Source organism: Lycium barbarum, chromosome 6, assembly GCF_019175385.1.
Source record: "Lycium barbarum isolate Lr01 chromosome 6, ASM1917538v2, whole genome shotgun sequence".
Lineage (NCBI taxonomy): Eukaryota > Viridiplantae > Streptophyta > Magnoliopsida > Solanales > Solanaceae > Lycium > Lycium barbarum.
This window is the reverse complement of record NC_083342.1, coordinates 9,826,479-9,842,623: the sequence shown is the minus strand read 5'-3', so window position 1 is coordinate 9,842,623 and position 16,145 is coordinate 9,826,479.

The following is a 16,145-nucleotide window of genomic DNA, read 5'->3' as shown; positions in this document are numbered from 1 at the left end:
GGCAGAGGAGATGGCTCGAATTGCATAAGGATTATGATGTGGATATTCTCTATCATCCAAGAAAAGCAAATGTAGTGGCCGATGCTTTCAATCGGCATTTCATGGGAATTTTAGCCCACGTTGATGCAGATAAGAGAGTTATGACCAAGGAAGTCCACCGTTTGGCCAGTCTTGGAGTTTGACTTTTGGACTCCGATGATGGTGGGGTGGTTGTTCAAAATAGAGCTCTTTCCTTTTAAGTCGTTGAAGTCAAGGAGAAATATTTTAGTGATCCCTACTTGATACAGTTGAGAGAGGGGATTCACAAGCATAAGACAACGGGTTTTGAACAAGGGGGAAATGATGGTACCTTGAGGTACCGAGGCAAATTATATGTTCCAGATGTAGATATGCTCAGAGAGCGAATCATGTCAGAAGCTCACAATTCCAGGTATTCCATTCACCCAAGCTCCACTAAGATGTACCATGATCTCAAAGAAATTTATTGGTGGAATGATATGAAGAAAAATGTAGCAGATTTCGTAGCTAAGTGTCCGAACTGTCAACAAGTGAAAACCGAACACCAGAGGCCTAGTGGCTTGGCTCAAAATATTAATATTCCTGTCTGGAAATGCGAAATGATCATATGGATTTTATATCAGGTCTACCTCGTTCAGCTAGGAGACATGACTCTATATGGGTAATCGTTGACCGACTTACAAAATCAGTGCAATTTTTGCCAGTCAAGATCACATATTCAGCAGAAGATTATGCCAAGTTGTATGTTAATGAAATTATCAGATTGCATAGGACCCCGGTGTCTATTATTTCAAATCGTGGTGCTTAGTTCACAGCGAACTTCTGGAAATCCTTTCGGAAAGGATTGGGTACCAAGGTGAACCTCAACATAGCTTTTCATCCGTAGACAGATGGTCAGGCAGAGTGCACTATTCAGACTCTTGAGGACATGTTGAGAGCATGTGTCCTTGATTTCAAAGGTAATTGGGATCATCACTTACCCCTCATTGAGTTTTCTTATAATAATAGTTATCATGCTATTGTGAAGCGGAATTGTTAGGGTCGGATTTAGTTTATCAGGCTATGGAGAAAGTCAAGTTAATTAAAAAGCATTTAAAAACGGCTCAGATTTGCCAGAAGTCTTACACAAATGTGAGGCGAAAAGACTTAGAATTTTCAATTGATAATTGAGTGTTCCTTAAAGTCTCACCCATGAAGAGTGTTATGAGATTTTCCAAGAAAGGCAAACTCAGTACTAGATATATTAGACCTTACAAAATTCTGCGAAAGATCGGTCTAGTAGCTTATGAACTTCAGTTACCACAAGAGTTGGCTACTGTACATCCAGTGTTTCATGTGTCTATGTTGAGGAAGTGTGTAGGAGACCCGTCGTTGGTTGTTCCTATTGGTACTATAACAGTTAAGGATGGTTTGACCTATGAGGAGATCCCCGTAACTATTCTTGATCGTCAGGTTCGCAGGTTGAGAACTAAGGAGGTGGCCTCAGTAAAAGTGCTATGGATAAGTCAGAAAGTTGAGGAAGCTATATGGGAAGCCAAGGAAGATATGAAATCAAAGTACCCATTTTTGTTTGAAGAGCAAGCAGAGAACGCTCAAGGTAAATTTCCATAGTCCATGTCATGTCATGTCTCATGTTTCACACTCATGTCATGTATCCAGCTCTCATGTCTCGTGTCTCATGCTTTAGTATTCATGTTTTCATGTAATCACGTCATTTCATGTCCCATGTTTCAATGTCATGTTTCCTTCATGTTCGTGTATTCAAGCCATGTCCAGTCCCAATCTTAACCACGTCTCATCATTCGAGGATGAATGATCCCAAGGGGGAGATATTGTAACACATCATAAAATTCGTACTAAACCATATTCATGACTTAGGAGTTAGAAACCCAAGAAGGAGACTGTTGGAATCGAAAATATGTTTCAGTTCAGAAAATCCAGCGTTACGATACAAAAGACAGACCGTAAAATGTGTTACGGATCGTCGTTCAAACCATAACGGGTGTGGTTTGTAAAATCACTGTCTCGTAACTTAGACCAAAGGACGGTTCATCGTTACGGACCGTAACACGTGTTATGGCCTGTAATGGGTGTCCGTAACCCAACCTCAAAACTTAGAAGCTCACTGAAATTTTGACACACGTTATGGTCCAGTGTTACGGACAGTAACACGGTCCGTAACAGTGCCGCGACCGAGATAATTAAAGATGGAAAATTCAATTTTATTTCATAAGTCTCATTCCTCTCAAGACGCAACACGAAAGTTCTCTCCTCTCAACTTCTCCAAGCATCCAGATAAACTCCTTAAGACCATCCTAAGTGAATTCCATCAATCTCCCATGAATTTTAAGTAGGAATTTCATGTTCTTAACATAGGATTTTCAAGAAAACCCACCTAAAGGAATCCAAGGCCAAGGATTAGTATTCTTCTTCTAAGAACAGATTTTTAATACAAGTTTGGAGTGTTACCAGGTATGTAGAGTTTCTATCTACGTATGGGAACATCCTTGTTCTTCCCCACACCCTTCTTCCATACATTACGAAGTTATGCGAAAACTAGGGTTTTGACCATGATCATGATAACCCTAGGCCCATGTCCCGTGATTATAATATGTATGAAATTGTTAGTAATTACTCATTGTGTTCTTGATAAGTCATTATGATCATTGAGAATCTATCCGTGATCCATGAAAACTCATATCTTGCATTTCATGGGTTCTTGCATGCATGTTTATAAATAAAAAAGCCTATTTCATGAATATCCTACATGTCTACAAGTTTTCAAGAAATTATATTATATAATTACTCTCATGCCATGATACAAGATACACACATGCTAAATACAAGTCATGCTTCATGAAATCATGAATACAAGTTATTTCACAAAAATCACGGGCTTCTTAGCCAACTATATCATGTTCATGTTATTGAGAGTTGCACAGATTACCGAGAAGGCTCAAACAGCCTGAAACTACGTTTGCCATCGTAGGATAAGGATTGCTCCGCCCAATTAGGACGATTCCTTCGTATTTTCCCCATTGAGGGATTTGGATCCATTCATGTCATGTTCATGTCTTGTACTCCGGCAAGGTACATGATGGGTTAGCTGATCGGGTAGAGATCAAACGCCACGTGTTAATGTGGTGGTTACATGTCGGATATACTAATGCTCTCCCACAGATATTTTACTCATATTATATATATACTCATGTCAGATAACCATGTTCACGACCATGTTTCAGTTTCAATTTCAGCTTTTATCATTGCTATTTCATGTCCCATGCTTATTCATTCAGTTGCTTTACATACCAGTACATTCAATGTGATGACGTCCCCTTTTATTACTCGGGGGCCTGCATTTCAGGATGCAGGTAATGATTTATAGGGCGACACATCTGCTTAGTAGGACTTCACACTTATCAGCTATGGGTGAGCCCCATCTCTTTCGGGGTTTAGACATTTATTATTTATTTATTTTCATGATAAGATGTGCATTAAAGGTATGCTGGGGGCCTTGTCCAAGCGGGTATGTTTTCATGTTCAGACTTATGTTAGAGGTTTCATAGACTAGATAAGTCAGTTATGTTATGTCAAACTTTCGGAGTTGTGTAGCCATTTTTGGCTCATTTATGTTATTTCCGCACTCATCTTAAACAAGTATTTTTATTAAGTATTACGACTTATTATAATTTTTAAAGTCTCATCATGCATTCACGTCATATTCCTTTCATGTTATGCCTCATTATGATTCAGCAAGCCATGTGATTTGCTCGGTCACATGAAGTAAGGCACCGAGTGCCGTGTGTTGACACCCAATTTCGTCCCTCCTTTATTTCTATTTTTTTTTATTTCTGCGGGCTTCTAAATTTGTTGGCGAGCTAAACATTTTTCACTATTAATATCGTTATTTTCATTTTTTCACTATTACTAGCATCACTTTATCACAAATTTCAAAAAGGTTCGTCATCACTTTATTTTCGTTAAATTAATTATACTTTATCAAGTCCTTTATTTTCTACATATTAATCATTAATTATCATAGTACATATTGTACTAGTTATTAAATTAGAAGCCCAAAAAATAATTAATATGGAAGAGGAATTTCAGCCAAATAAATGGCCAAGACAAATGAGCCCATATTTTCGGATCAACATCTGAGCCCAAATCAGTCCATTACCTAAACCATCAACCCATTCCATTACCTAAATCATCAACCCAGTCCACACCCGGCATTTACCCGACCCGGCCCATTTCCTTAAACTTATTCAGCTAACCCTATCATCAACAAAAGAAAACAGACGCCGACTTCATCCCTTTCTCTCCCATTTAGCAAAGCTCAGTTCACCTTTCATCATCGCAGTCTTGTCTCACACCATTTCCATACAAAAAACGTCCCTATATCTGATTTTCCTACGTTTTCTCAGTCGTTGACAGAGAAAGGGTTTCCATTTCTCGCTTCAAAACGCAACCGATCCACGAAGACCAGAAAGAATCGATCCACTTCGGGCATAAATCCGAAGCAAATCACGTGATTGAAGCCCCAACGCTCGGATCTGCACCAAATCGTTGACTCAACTTTGAATTGAGTTCAACATCCCGCCCAATTTCGAACTCAAAAAACCCTACAAATCATCCTATAAATACATGGTAAAATAGGGGGGGGGGGGGGAGGGGGGACGGGGACGACATTCAATTTTTTCTATTTTTCACTCCTACTCTAAATCTTGGATTTGTTAAAATCCCGTTCTGTTTCGGGCTTAGTCATTACTTGCGTTTTGAGATTATTCTAAAAATCAAGCCAAACTTCCTTTTAAAAAGGGTATACTGTTTCGGCTGATATCAAATTTTCGATTCGAAAAGACTTTTTTTCGAGTTCGAGTTCGTCGGGTTCGAGCATAGATTCGAGACTCCCGCACCCGTTCACTGCACCCGAAAGAGGTAATTTTCCTTTATATTTTAGCATTTTGACATTCTTTTCTTAGTTTCATCTTTTTTCAAATGGTGATTAGTTTTCTTTAGTTTCTTTATGCAAAGATGTGAGATGATTGTGCTTACCTTCAGTTCTATTCTTATTGTATTTGGCTTAATGTTTAATCTCTAGCTCTGTCTTGTTTATTAGAAATCTGGAATTAATTAAGCATGGTTGAGTTTTACGAATTTAGATATTTAATTTCGTTTCAACTTTCAACATGTATGCGAAGTATGACTTCCCGTTGCCCTGTTCTGTTTTCATCTCCATGTTTGTTAAATATGTCCATTTACAAATATGAATATCCTTGTTGAATGCTGCTGTTTTGTGTGAATTGGTGTTGAGTTAACTGGTCCAGTTTGCTTTCCATGTGGACTGAAGTCATTACAAAGCAACTGTATTTTAAAAGGATTAAAATGACAAGTATAAGTTATGCAATTTATTTGTGTGAAGAATGTCGGTTAAGTTTCCTTTACTACATTACCGATTAATCATACAGTTTCAAAATGCCTCTTGCCTTATGATTAATTCATTTTGCTTACGTTTTCAATATGACATGAATCATTTTCTCTTATCGTTTGAATCCCTCCTTGTCTTTTAATTTTTCTGTGTTTGTTAGTTTGTTTTGTTTTGCTGTCTACCTACGCTTAGTTAAGTATACTTTAGTTAGTTATTTGTTGATTCGTTTACTGTTTACATGCTTAATATGCCTAGTTAGGTGTAGTTAGTTGTTTATTGGTTTATTTCCTGTTATGTGCTTAATAGGTTTGTTGGTGGTAGCTTAGCGGGTTTGGTTAGTCTATCCTAATTATAGCATTATATCATGTCTGCTTGTTTATCTTCTAGGCCTAATTTCATTATGTGATAGTTCTATACAAATTGGTTTCAGTTACCACATTAGTCTATTTAAACTAGTCTCATGCTCATATATACTACATAACTAAATATCAAGATTACACAGCAAGTAAATATGCTTATGATACAATCAAGAAGTGATTTTTATACCTGACCAGTACGAGTACGATCAACTAGATCAGTACCCTTTTTTAGGTTCTTCCTCACTGTTTTGCTCAAAAAGAACAGTTGTGGTTGAGCGTGTTCCTCTAATGTTATTACCATCATTTAAATGTTTGAATGATAATGTGGTTATGGATTTTCTTGTATGTTTCCTTCATTATTAAGAAGCAATAGAGCATCTCTAACTCCTCCTCTTTTACTTTGTTTATTTTGCATGACCACATCGGAGCCGAAGAGTTTCACTTTGAAACTCAACGATGCTGCTATCACATGGAGCCCGTACATGCTTGTTCGTTCTTAGCTTCACGTCGCTTAAAAGCGGACCAAATCAGATCTTTTTGTTTGAGAGTCAATATTGGTTGCGGATTATTTTGTCTCTGCTTGTTTTTCTACTTATGTTATGCTTGTTTTTGACGATGACTCTTTGATGGAATTACGTGACCATTATTTGCCCCTTTTGGTTTGTTTGCTACTTAAATTAAACAACAGGATAGTTTTGACCTCATAGGAATCCTCATTGCTATTAACTGGTTTAAATACTATTAGCAGTGTTAAAGGTATATTCACATCACGTCTATATTAGGGAAGTATCTCCAGGAAATAAGCAGAATATTGAATTCATGTATGAACTGGTCCTAATGTGTTTCGTTTAAAATATTTTCTTAGTCATAGAAAAGAGGAATTTCATTAGGTGTATATTCCACAAAGGTTATATGAATATCCAGTAGTTTTTATTTAAAGACTAAGGTTGTAAACTGGATGAACAAAGAAAGATATACAACTAGACATTGATACCTCTCCTATAAGCTATATTTTGACCTATAACCAAAATCTTTTCTACAAACTATTGTCTCATTTTAAATAGTATTCTTATATTTCTACTTATAACTTTAATAACATTTGCAAGCTATTTTCTTAAAGTATTTTAAAATGCTCTATTTGTATTTTTTCTAGTCTAATTAATTAGTATAAGTACGGTCGGTTAACCATTGTTAATGGATCTTAGAGGATGCCTAATACCTTCCCTCTAGATTAGTTGAACCCTTACCTAGAATCTTAAGTTTCGTAGACCTTAAACGGAGTTAAATTTAAAAATAACTTTAATGAACTTTAGGTGTCCTAATTCACCGTAAATAATTAGGTGGCGACTCCCTAACTTTAAATAACCCCGGAATTACCGGAATGTTATAAACTATTTTGACCCCGGTTAAAATAGGGTATAACACCGTGTTTCGCAGCCATGGTTTGGGGTGTGACAGCCTCCTTGCTTTCCTACCACCGCCTCACGAGCATCACTGGAATCTTGATTCAAAGTTGGGGTGAAAATTCTTATCCTCCAAGTGGAGAGAAAAGTGGTAAAGTTAACTAATGTCGTGCCGCGACATTAAATCAAGCGCTTGGTGGGAGGCAACACTTGTTTTCAAAATTTTAAGTCGTTTTTGAAATTTTCTTTTTTTTAGAATAGCTAGTAGATTATTTTTTACTAATCCACAAAGTTTCAGAATTTTTGGAGTTGATTTGAGCAGGTTGAGGTGTCGAAGCATGCCCAAAACAGTAGCTGCTGTTGAAATCTGGTTTTAGGTATAGTGTAAATCGCAAACATCACCTGTGGTTTGCAGGTCATGCCCGCGTCTCACAGGTGCTGACAGTAGTAAAAAAAATCAAGTGACATCACCTGCGATTTTTTTTTTCTAGTCTGATTTAGACTTCATGGAGTCCCTCAAACTATTTTATGTTTTATTTTGATTATGTGCAATGAGGACACTGCAATATTTGTAGTTGGGGTGACATGTGGTAGCATATTACATTTTGGTTATGCTTGATTTGTGCCCTTGCCGGACTTTTGTCTTATGTATCGATATTGTGTGCCCTTGTCAGGCTTGTTTTGTGACTGTTGGTGTGGCTGTGGATAGATGTTGTTACAAATGGAACTTGCTCAAATTTTTAAAAATTTCATTCTTTTGGCATGTTGTGGATTAGTCACTTTTATTATTTTATTTACGTTCTTAGTTAGGTAGTTTAGGAGTAAAAATAGTGTTGGGATGTGATTTTTTGTCCCTTCCATAACTTTGGGCTTGCTTGGTACCAACGTATTTAAACCTTGGCGTATGAATTCTTGATTTTTGAAAAAGAAAAATGATTGAAATAAAGATTCTTGTTGTGACTTTTAGACTCAATTTTTGGCTCTTACTTTCACTAATTAGTCTCTTTAAGCTATGAGTGACTTTTTGAGTTCACTTGTTTCAGTTGGTTCTTGGATACATATTTCTACTTGAGTGTTCGTGTTTCATGTGTGGTGAGGTTTATTTGTGAGTTCTTTTATATTATTTGTGGTCTAGAACTTGCCCGAAATGATTTTCAAGGCGAAATCCTAAACTACACTTGGTTTGAAAAATGATGTTAGGCCTTCCTTGGACCGTTTTTATGCCTTAAATTTCCTATGCTTGCATATTTTCCCTAATCAACCCCTTTTGAGCCTTTAACCTTTTCTTTGACAACCATGTTACAAGTTTTATCTCGTTCTTCATTGATCCATCTTTTGATATCCTGCCTCCTTAAGTGCGTTGAAAGTGCATACATAGGTTAAAAGCCTATGTTTGGGGGTGATGGTTGGAAAAAGTTGTTAGGTGGGACTTACTTTAAAGGTGAAAAAGTGGGGGGGAAATTGAAAACTTCCTTGTTATTTTTGAAAAAGAAAAAGGACTAATAAGAGTTGTGAATAAAGGGAAGACTAGTTAGTGAAATGAAAAATGAAAAATGAAAAAATGAAGAAAATGGTGGAAAAGTTTTAAAGGAAGTGTGCTTTGATTGTTGAAAATTGTAGTGCTTAGGGAGGTTTTTGAGTCACTATTTCTAAATTATGCCCCTACCTTAACCAAAAGCCTAAATTACAACCCTTTAAGTCTTAATTGATTTTGAACCAAGTGTGTCTACATTAGTGGAGAAATAAAGCTTATGGTACTACTTGTGTGCATTTGAACGCCTTTGTGTGTGTGTGTGTGTGTGAGAGAGAGAGAGAGAGAGAGAGAGTTAATTCTTTCCATTTGATATCCCATTTGTGTTTTAAATTGCATTTTGTGAGTTGGGATTCTCTTTTGATTGTGAGGGCACATGAGAATTTGAGTTGTGAATTTGTTCCATTCAATTGGGAGGAATGAACAAGAGAAAGTTGTTTTGTGATGATGAGGCAAATTTTGAAGCTTTAGCGTCATGACTTGATTGCTATTTTGATTAACTTGGTGTTTGAGCACTTGAAATGAAAATGAAGTTTTTGAGAAAAAGTTGGTGATTCATATATTTTGGATTAATTGGTGGTACCAATCAAAGTCACGTGTTTGTGCTTAAAGTAGACTTTTGACTTGGTATGATGTTGGTGCACTTTTGAATGGAGTCCTTTGAAGGAAATTGTATGATTTGATTTGCTTGAGGACAAGCAATAGTTTAAGTTTGGGATTTTGATAAGTTGGTATTTAATCTTAGATTTTTTTCTTTAATCTTAGATTTTTTCTATGTTTGATTGAGAAAATAGTGCATTTAATGTCATTTACTCATATTTTATAGGTTTATGTGAATTAGAAGTGATCGGAAAAGAAATCAAGTGAAAACAAGTCAAAAGAGGCCAAATTGAAGAAAACTGAAAAAGTGGCTAAAAATGAAAAAATGGGACAGATTTGAGTAAAAAACTGGATAGTTTTGCAAAATCGGAAAATATGGGGTTTTGGTCTTATTTTGAGTGAAAAAGTTGGGGAACTATAAAGCAAAACATCAGAGAAAATATTATCATCTTTGGCCATTTTTACACAAGTTTGGGAGCTAGGGTTTTACACCACACTTGGGGATTGAAGATTTGAAGATTGAGTTAAGAATTTTCTTAAACTTTTCTCCATTTCTTTGATTTCTTGCTTTGTAATGAATATCTAAGTGTAGTATTTATTTTCTTCACTTGAATCTTGTTTATGAAAATATTCTATGATTAAAGTGTTGGATGAAACTCTTGTTTTGCTTATGTATTGAATTATTTTTATTGCTAATGTATTGAGTTAATGTTGTTTTAATTAATCTTGTTTTTTAATATTTCTTAAGGGATTAGCTAACCCTATGACCCGCCCATTTACTTTGATTTGAGCTCGAGAGAGGAAGATTGAGGTTGGGAAAGATTAATTAACAAGAATTTGGGGTTTTAAACCTCATCTAATAATTTCTAATAATTAACTTGAGCTAGAGATAAGAAAGTTATTTGAGATTATATTGATTGTTCATATTTGCTACATTCTAAGGCTTGAGAAAGCTTAGTAATGACATTTATCAATTTGGTCGAGAGACTTTTGATGGGATTTTAGAAATCACTAACTAATTAGCATAAACTCGCTCTTAGTTGTAAAATCGTGAAATACATTAGATCGTTACTTGAGCGTAATTTTCTTTGTATCCATACTTGTGGCCATTGATCATTTTACCCGCTTTCTAGTTATTTTTATCATTGTTATTTGTTAAACCAAAAAACAAATATTAAAAAAATGTTTGGCTTAGCTTACTTGGTGATAATTCCTTACTTGTTTAAATCGCCTTTATATTGTTCCCTGTGGATTCGACCCGACTCATAGTTGGGTAAATTATATTGTGACGACCGTGTACACTTTCTCTTTGAAGAATGGATTTAGACATTATCAAAGACTCATTCTTTTTTAAATAGACTAAAAAGGAAAGCAAGACAAATAAATTGAAACAATGGAGTACTATTTGTTTCATGTTCAACTGCTTTGAGGTTTAAAAATATGTTTACTTGTTTTATGGTCCATATCATTTCCCTTGTTGTATTCATGGGTCTCGACTCTCGACCAATGAGGTTCTCCTTGCAAATTTTAGATAATTATTTTGGTTCGTTTTCTTCGTTGTCGCCACCTTACTTTGTAGTTAGATGAGATAAGGAGCTCTTATTGGTTTTAAAAATTTTGGTTTATCCGTGTCTGCTTAATTCGGAATAAGTTATCCATTTTTGTTGTTATTTATCTTTTCCTTTTTTTGGTTCTCCCGGAGAATCTATTCTAAATTTTTCCTCTCAAAGTTGACCATTTCCTTATTGTCGCCCACTTTTGATTGGACGCTTGACTAGCTTTGTCATGAATGAGGTCACCCAATTTGGCATGTTGCTGTTGTTACAGCCTTGACGTCGTAATTAACAATTTTATATCCCTTCCATTGGACGTCACGTACAACACTTTAAGTAGGTGCTTGGCCATAGATTCCAAATATCACTTTGTTTGAAAGTTGGAGTTGTGTTTGGTTATACTTTTTGCAAAGGAGAGAAGATAGCGTTTTATCTGGAATTTATGAAAATGGAGTTGGAAAACAGGTTTGAAGCACTTTTCCAAATTTGGAATCCAACTCCAAGTTGGATTTTGGAAATTTTATAACCAAAAATTGACTTTTAAATAAAGTGAAAAATTATTTTTAAAAACTGAATAATTCTCATGGCCAAACGGCTTCTAAGTGTTTAACAATTTTAGACATGTGTATGATGTTGCTCCCAAATGCACACGCAAGTATACGCGGTCATACAAGTAATATAGGATTTAAAATCTACATATCGTACCCACAGGGACTTATGATTAACTATTTACTAAATTAAACGATACTAATTATCTACACAAGAAGTAAAATCTCAATATATAATTATTAACTAACTAAAAATAAAGTAAAATAAAACAAATAATGAACTTCAATCGAGAAAGAACAGATTTTTATCGGAGAAGAGATAGATCTAGGGCTATAACCACTAACAATCCTGTTGAGTCTTCAAATCATTCTACCTATGGGTTACTAGTTGACGGGTTGATGTTAACTTTATGAGTATCTTTCGAGTTGCTCACAAGCCTATAGATGTTACTCCAATGCCTATATTCCTTTGTTCATCAGAAAATAGCCAGAACGCATTTATATCTCCGTATTCAAGTACGCGGGACTAAAGGGTATTTTCCTATCCTCATTAGCGAAAAGATTAATGGAACAAGCTCTATTTATTCTTATTACGAATGCAAATTCCCTATTCCTAGTTCAATTCACATGCCACGCCACAGACAATGTCTAACTATTTCGTCAAATGATCAAACAATTAAGATCAAGAATAAATAAATAACTCAAAGATGGAAAATCAATAGATATAAACGATAATCAAATGTCAACATTCATGTTTGAATCAAAACCCTAGAACTAAAGAGTTTAGCTCCACATAGACATGGAGGAAAAATAACAAATCATCTGAATAAAAATGTAAAAACGAGTATTACAGATAAGAGAAGGTAAAATCATGTAATTAAGGCCTCCACGACAGCTCCAAGCTCTCTCTAGGTTCAAAGTTATGTAACAACCGTGTGGCATATGTATTTATACAAGCTCTCTCTAGGTCCAAAGTTATGTAACAACCGTGTAGCATAGGTACCAAAAGTCCTGGGCTTTTAAAAACCAATTCCAACTCGGACCCAAAAAAACTGCTGAAAATAAGCCAGGCGCGATGCGACCCGCATCACGCACGACCAAAATTCCAGTGAGCAATTTTTCTCGTATAATATTAAGCACAATTCCTACATTGTAAATATATAATATTAAGCACAATTCAATATAATCAATACTCAAAAGACAATTAAAAGTAACAAAATGTGAGGCAAACAATGAGTAAATATATGCATTTTAGGCCGAACATCACCAACCGACACTTAAACTCTTACTCGTCCTCGAGTACACATTAAAACCACTCTCAAATAAATCAAGCATAGGAACACCACCACTTTGATTGATACCAACAATTAGGGCATATAGTAGCTCAACTCATCAAATATACACTTCCGGATCATCATGCAAGATGTACAAGTCAACAAACAAAAAACAAACTTCTAACCTCCTAATACCGACTCTAACTCATCAAATTAAGCTCGCTCACCTATTCTATCAAAGAAAACTAATAACATCAACTATCTATCATGAAAAAAGTTCCCTCACAAGAATAAATAATCCACACACTCAAATCAAAGAACCGCATGTAATTTAAGGACTTAGCATTAAAGCACAACTCTCGCACTCACAAAGAAATTCACATATATGCACAAAGAACCATAGGCTTGCCCACTAATTAAGTATGCTCGAATAGAATTAAATAGGACTTTAACAGGTTGTAATGTTGGCTAGAGTACAGGTAAGAAAACTACTCCCTCTGTTTCAATTTGTTTAAACCTATTTCCTTTTTAGTCCGTGCCAAAATGAATGACCTATTTCCTAATTTGGAAACAAATTCACTTTATGAATGATTTACAGCCACACAAATTTTCGAGGCTTATTTTGAACCACAAGTTTCAAAAGTCCTCCCTCTTTCTTAAATGTCGTGCCTAGTCAAATGGGTTCATATAAATTGAAACGGAGAGAGTATATAATAATGACTTACACTTTCCTAAGCACCTTGCACTTTTAGACTTCGTCACCCATTATTTTCATCTCTTTACTTTATTTTCAGTCCTCCCTTCATCAATTATTTCATTAGTACTTTCCGTCGTATCAAGAACGTTTCAATCATTATTTTTTTTCATGTCACATTCTTTTTAAGAGGGTCTTTTCATCACTTTGCAGCTATCATTGGTCACCATTTTTCACTGGACCATTTCTTTTCTTTAGATATATCAATTATAACACATTCTAAGCTACAGTGCTCAAGGAAGCAGGGTGCAAAAATTAGAGATTCAAACAAAAGGATCAAGGCAAAAATACGGCTAACAAACGATAGGCTACAGGCTCAAAGGGCTAACTAGTGGTATAATTTTTGAAAACGCTAAAAATTTACAAGACATAATATCAAAGAAAGCCTATTATCATCTTTCAAACAGAGCAACACTTTTTATTTCGCTTCAATAACATGCAGGGCAAGTTCTAGACTAAGATGCAAAACATGGAATATAAGCAAGAAATTCTCACCTCACATAGCACAAGTTTCAATCAAGACGGATCAATTCTACTCTAGGACATATAGGGTCATAGTGAACTACAAAATAATAATAAGCTATATACAGAGTCACAACCATGAGCTAGGTGTGAAAAAGTCTGCTATCTTTTTCATTACTCAAGCACTCGCAGGAAAATACTACTCAAGCTCAGGCCCAGATATGCTAGTATCAAACAGGTCAAAAGGTTCTTTCTTCTTCCTCTTTACTACTCCTAAAAAAAATTAATCCTAAAAACTAAAAAATTACCCGGTTCAAAGGCCCCCATCAGAAAAGAACCGAGGCCACAAGAAAACCCAATGGGTGGATGATCTATGCCACTAAAAGATTTAAAAAAAAAAAAAAAAAAAAAAAACTATAAAAGAAAACGAACAAAGTAAAAATCTTTTTGAATTTTTCTTAGTTTTTTTTTTTTTTAATATATAAGGCTAAGAAATTAAAAAAAAAATTCTATGGCATAATCATCCTTGACCTAAAAGTATTGGAAGACCAAATTTAAAGAAAGGTGCTTTCACTCCAGCGGAAGAGCATCAAATAATTTAAACTGCACGCTAAGCTGGGAAACAAATGGGCACGAATGGCTGTTGAGCTGAGGCTTGCATCATGTCTCATTCTTTTTCAGCAACTACCTTATTGTTACATTCGAACTATATGAGATGATTAAAAGCCAAGAATGCAATCTGATATAAATCCTAACTATTCCCGAGGATGTTGAGTACAGTTCAATGTGTAGTTTTGGAAAACCAAAATGTGTCCTTTTTTTTTTATCACGATTCAATTCTTGCTCTAACTCCCTACTTGATTACTGTATATGGATGGTGTCATTTTCTTGTTTGAAAGTAGGGGTCTTCGTCGTCGGTTCGGTACAGTTTGGAAACAATTTCGGTTTGGTATTTTCGATATTCGATTTCTTAAAATACTATACCAAAACAAAACCTAATTAAATTCGGCAAGGTTCGATTTTTTTGGTTCGGTTCAGTTTGGTCGGTTTGAGTTTACACTGCAACATAAAGGGTCACAGATGCCGGTTTTTTGTGTGTGTATCATGTAAATGTATGTATGTTATTTTTCTGAACTTTTTGGGAAGAAATGATTAGAGTTGCTTCATTATGTTTGTCTGATGATTATAAGTTTCTGTGCTTCTCCAAGATTTCACATCTGAGTATTACATGCTTTTTGGATTAGATTTTCCTTTCTTTTGTGGGTACTCCTGGTTCTCACTATGCTATCTGAACTTCTATTTTTTGTTTTCCCTCTGTTGTTAGTCATAGCGCAATTTTTTCTTTAATTTATTAGTGGTGATCCTCAATGATATTTCATATTTGTATTCCTGAGTGCAGGTTGGTAAAACAATTTAAGTCTTCTTAACAATCAATTTATTTTTCCCAAGTCTTCTGTACCTGAGTGCAGGTTGGTAAAATAATTTAAGTCTTCTTAACAATCAATGTATTTTTCCCAAGTCTTCTCTACTAGGAGGGAGACTACAATCTGTGCTTTTCGAAACTAGTCTGGATGGATATTCCACTAGGTTGGATTGGGAAACTGAATTCTGTTAGCCTAATAATTTACAAGAAAAGTTGGTGACACTCAGAATGGCATGATCCTGGCCTCCATTTGATTTAGATTTTGCACCATCAATTTTGAACACCCTTCTCCTAACCAAGTTCTCTAATCTGAGGTTTGTTCCCACGCAATCATCGTCTAATAGCCTCCTGTGATGAGCTGCCAATTACTTTGAATCCTTCATCATTGTGTTTTTCTTTGGTTCACCTCCTATCGACTCCCTTCACAAGTTAGTCTTCTAGAGAATAGTAAATTATGAGAAGGAATTACAATAAGAAATTAAGGGATATAGAAAGAGAGCAAAAGAGAGAGAGCAGGGGAGGGATGGGAGTAAAGGGCAGATATGAATCTGGAACTCGTTAATTATGAGCTGGTGTTTGTTTCCATATGTTATGTTGGCTTTTCACCTTATTTAGATGACATACGATGTTTTGCAAATTGGCCTCGAATAATAGTAAAAGAAGTGCTCTACCAAGTAACAATGTAGTGAAGGACAAAAGCTAGAAATGACTAGTTAGGGAAAAAAGAAAAGTAAGGAAAAGAAAGAGCAATCCTGTACAGGATGAATATAATTGAAAAACCTATCTTTCTTT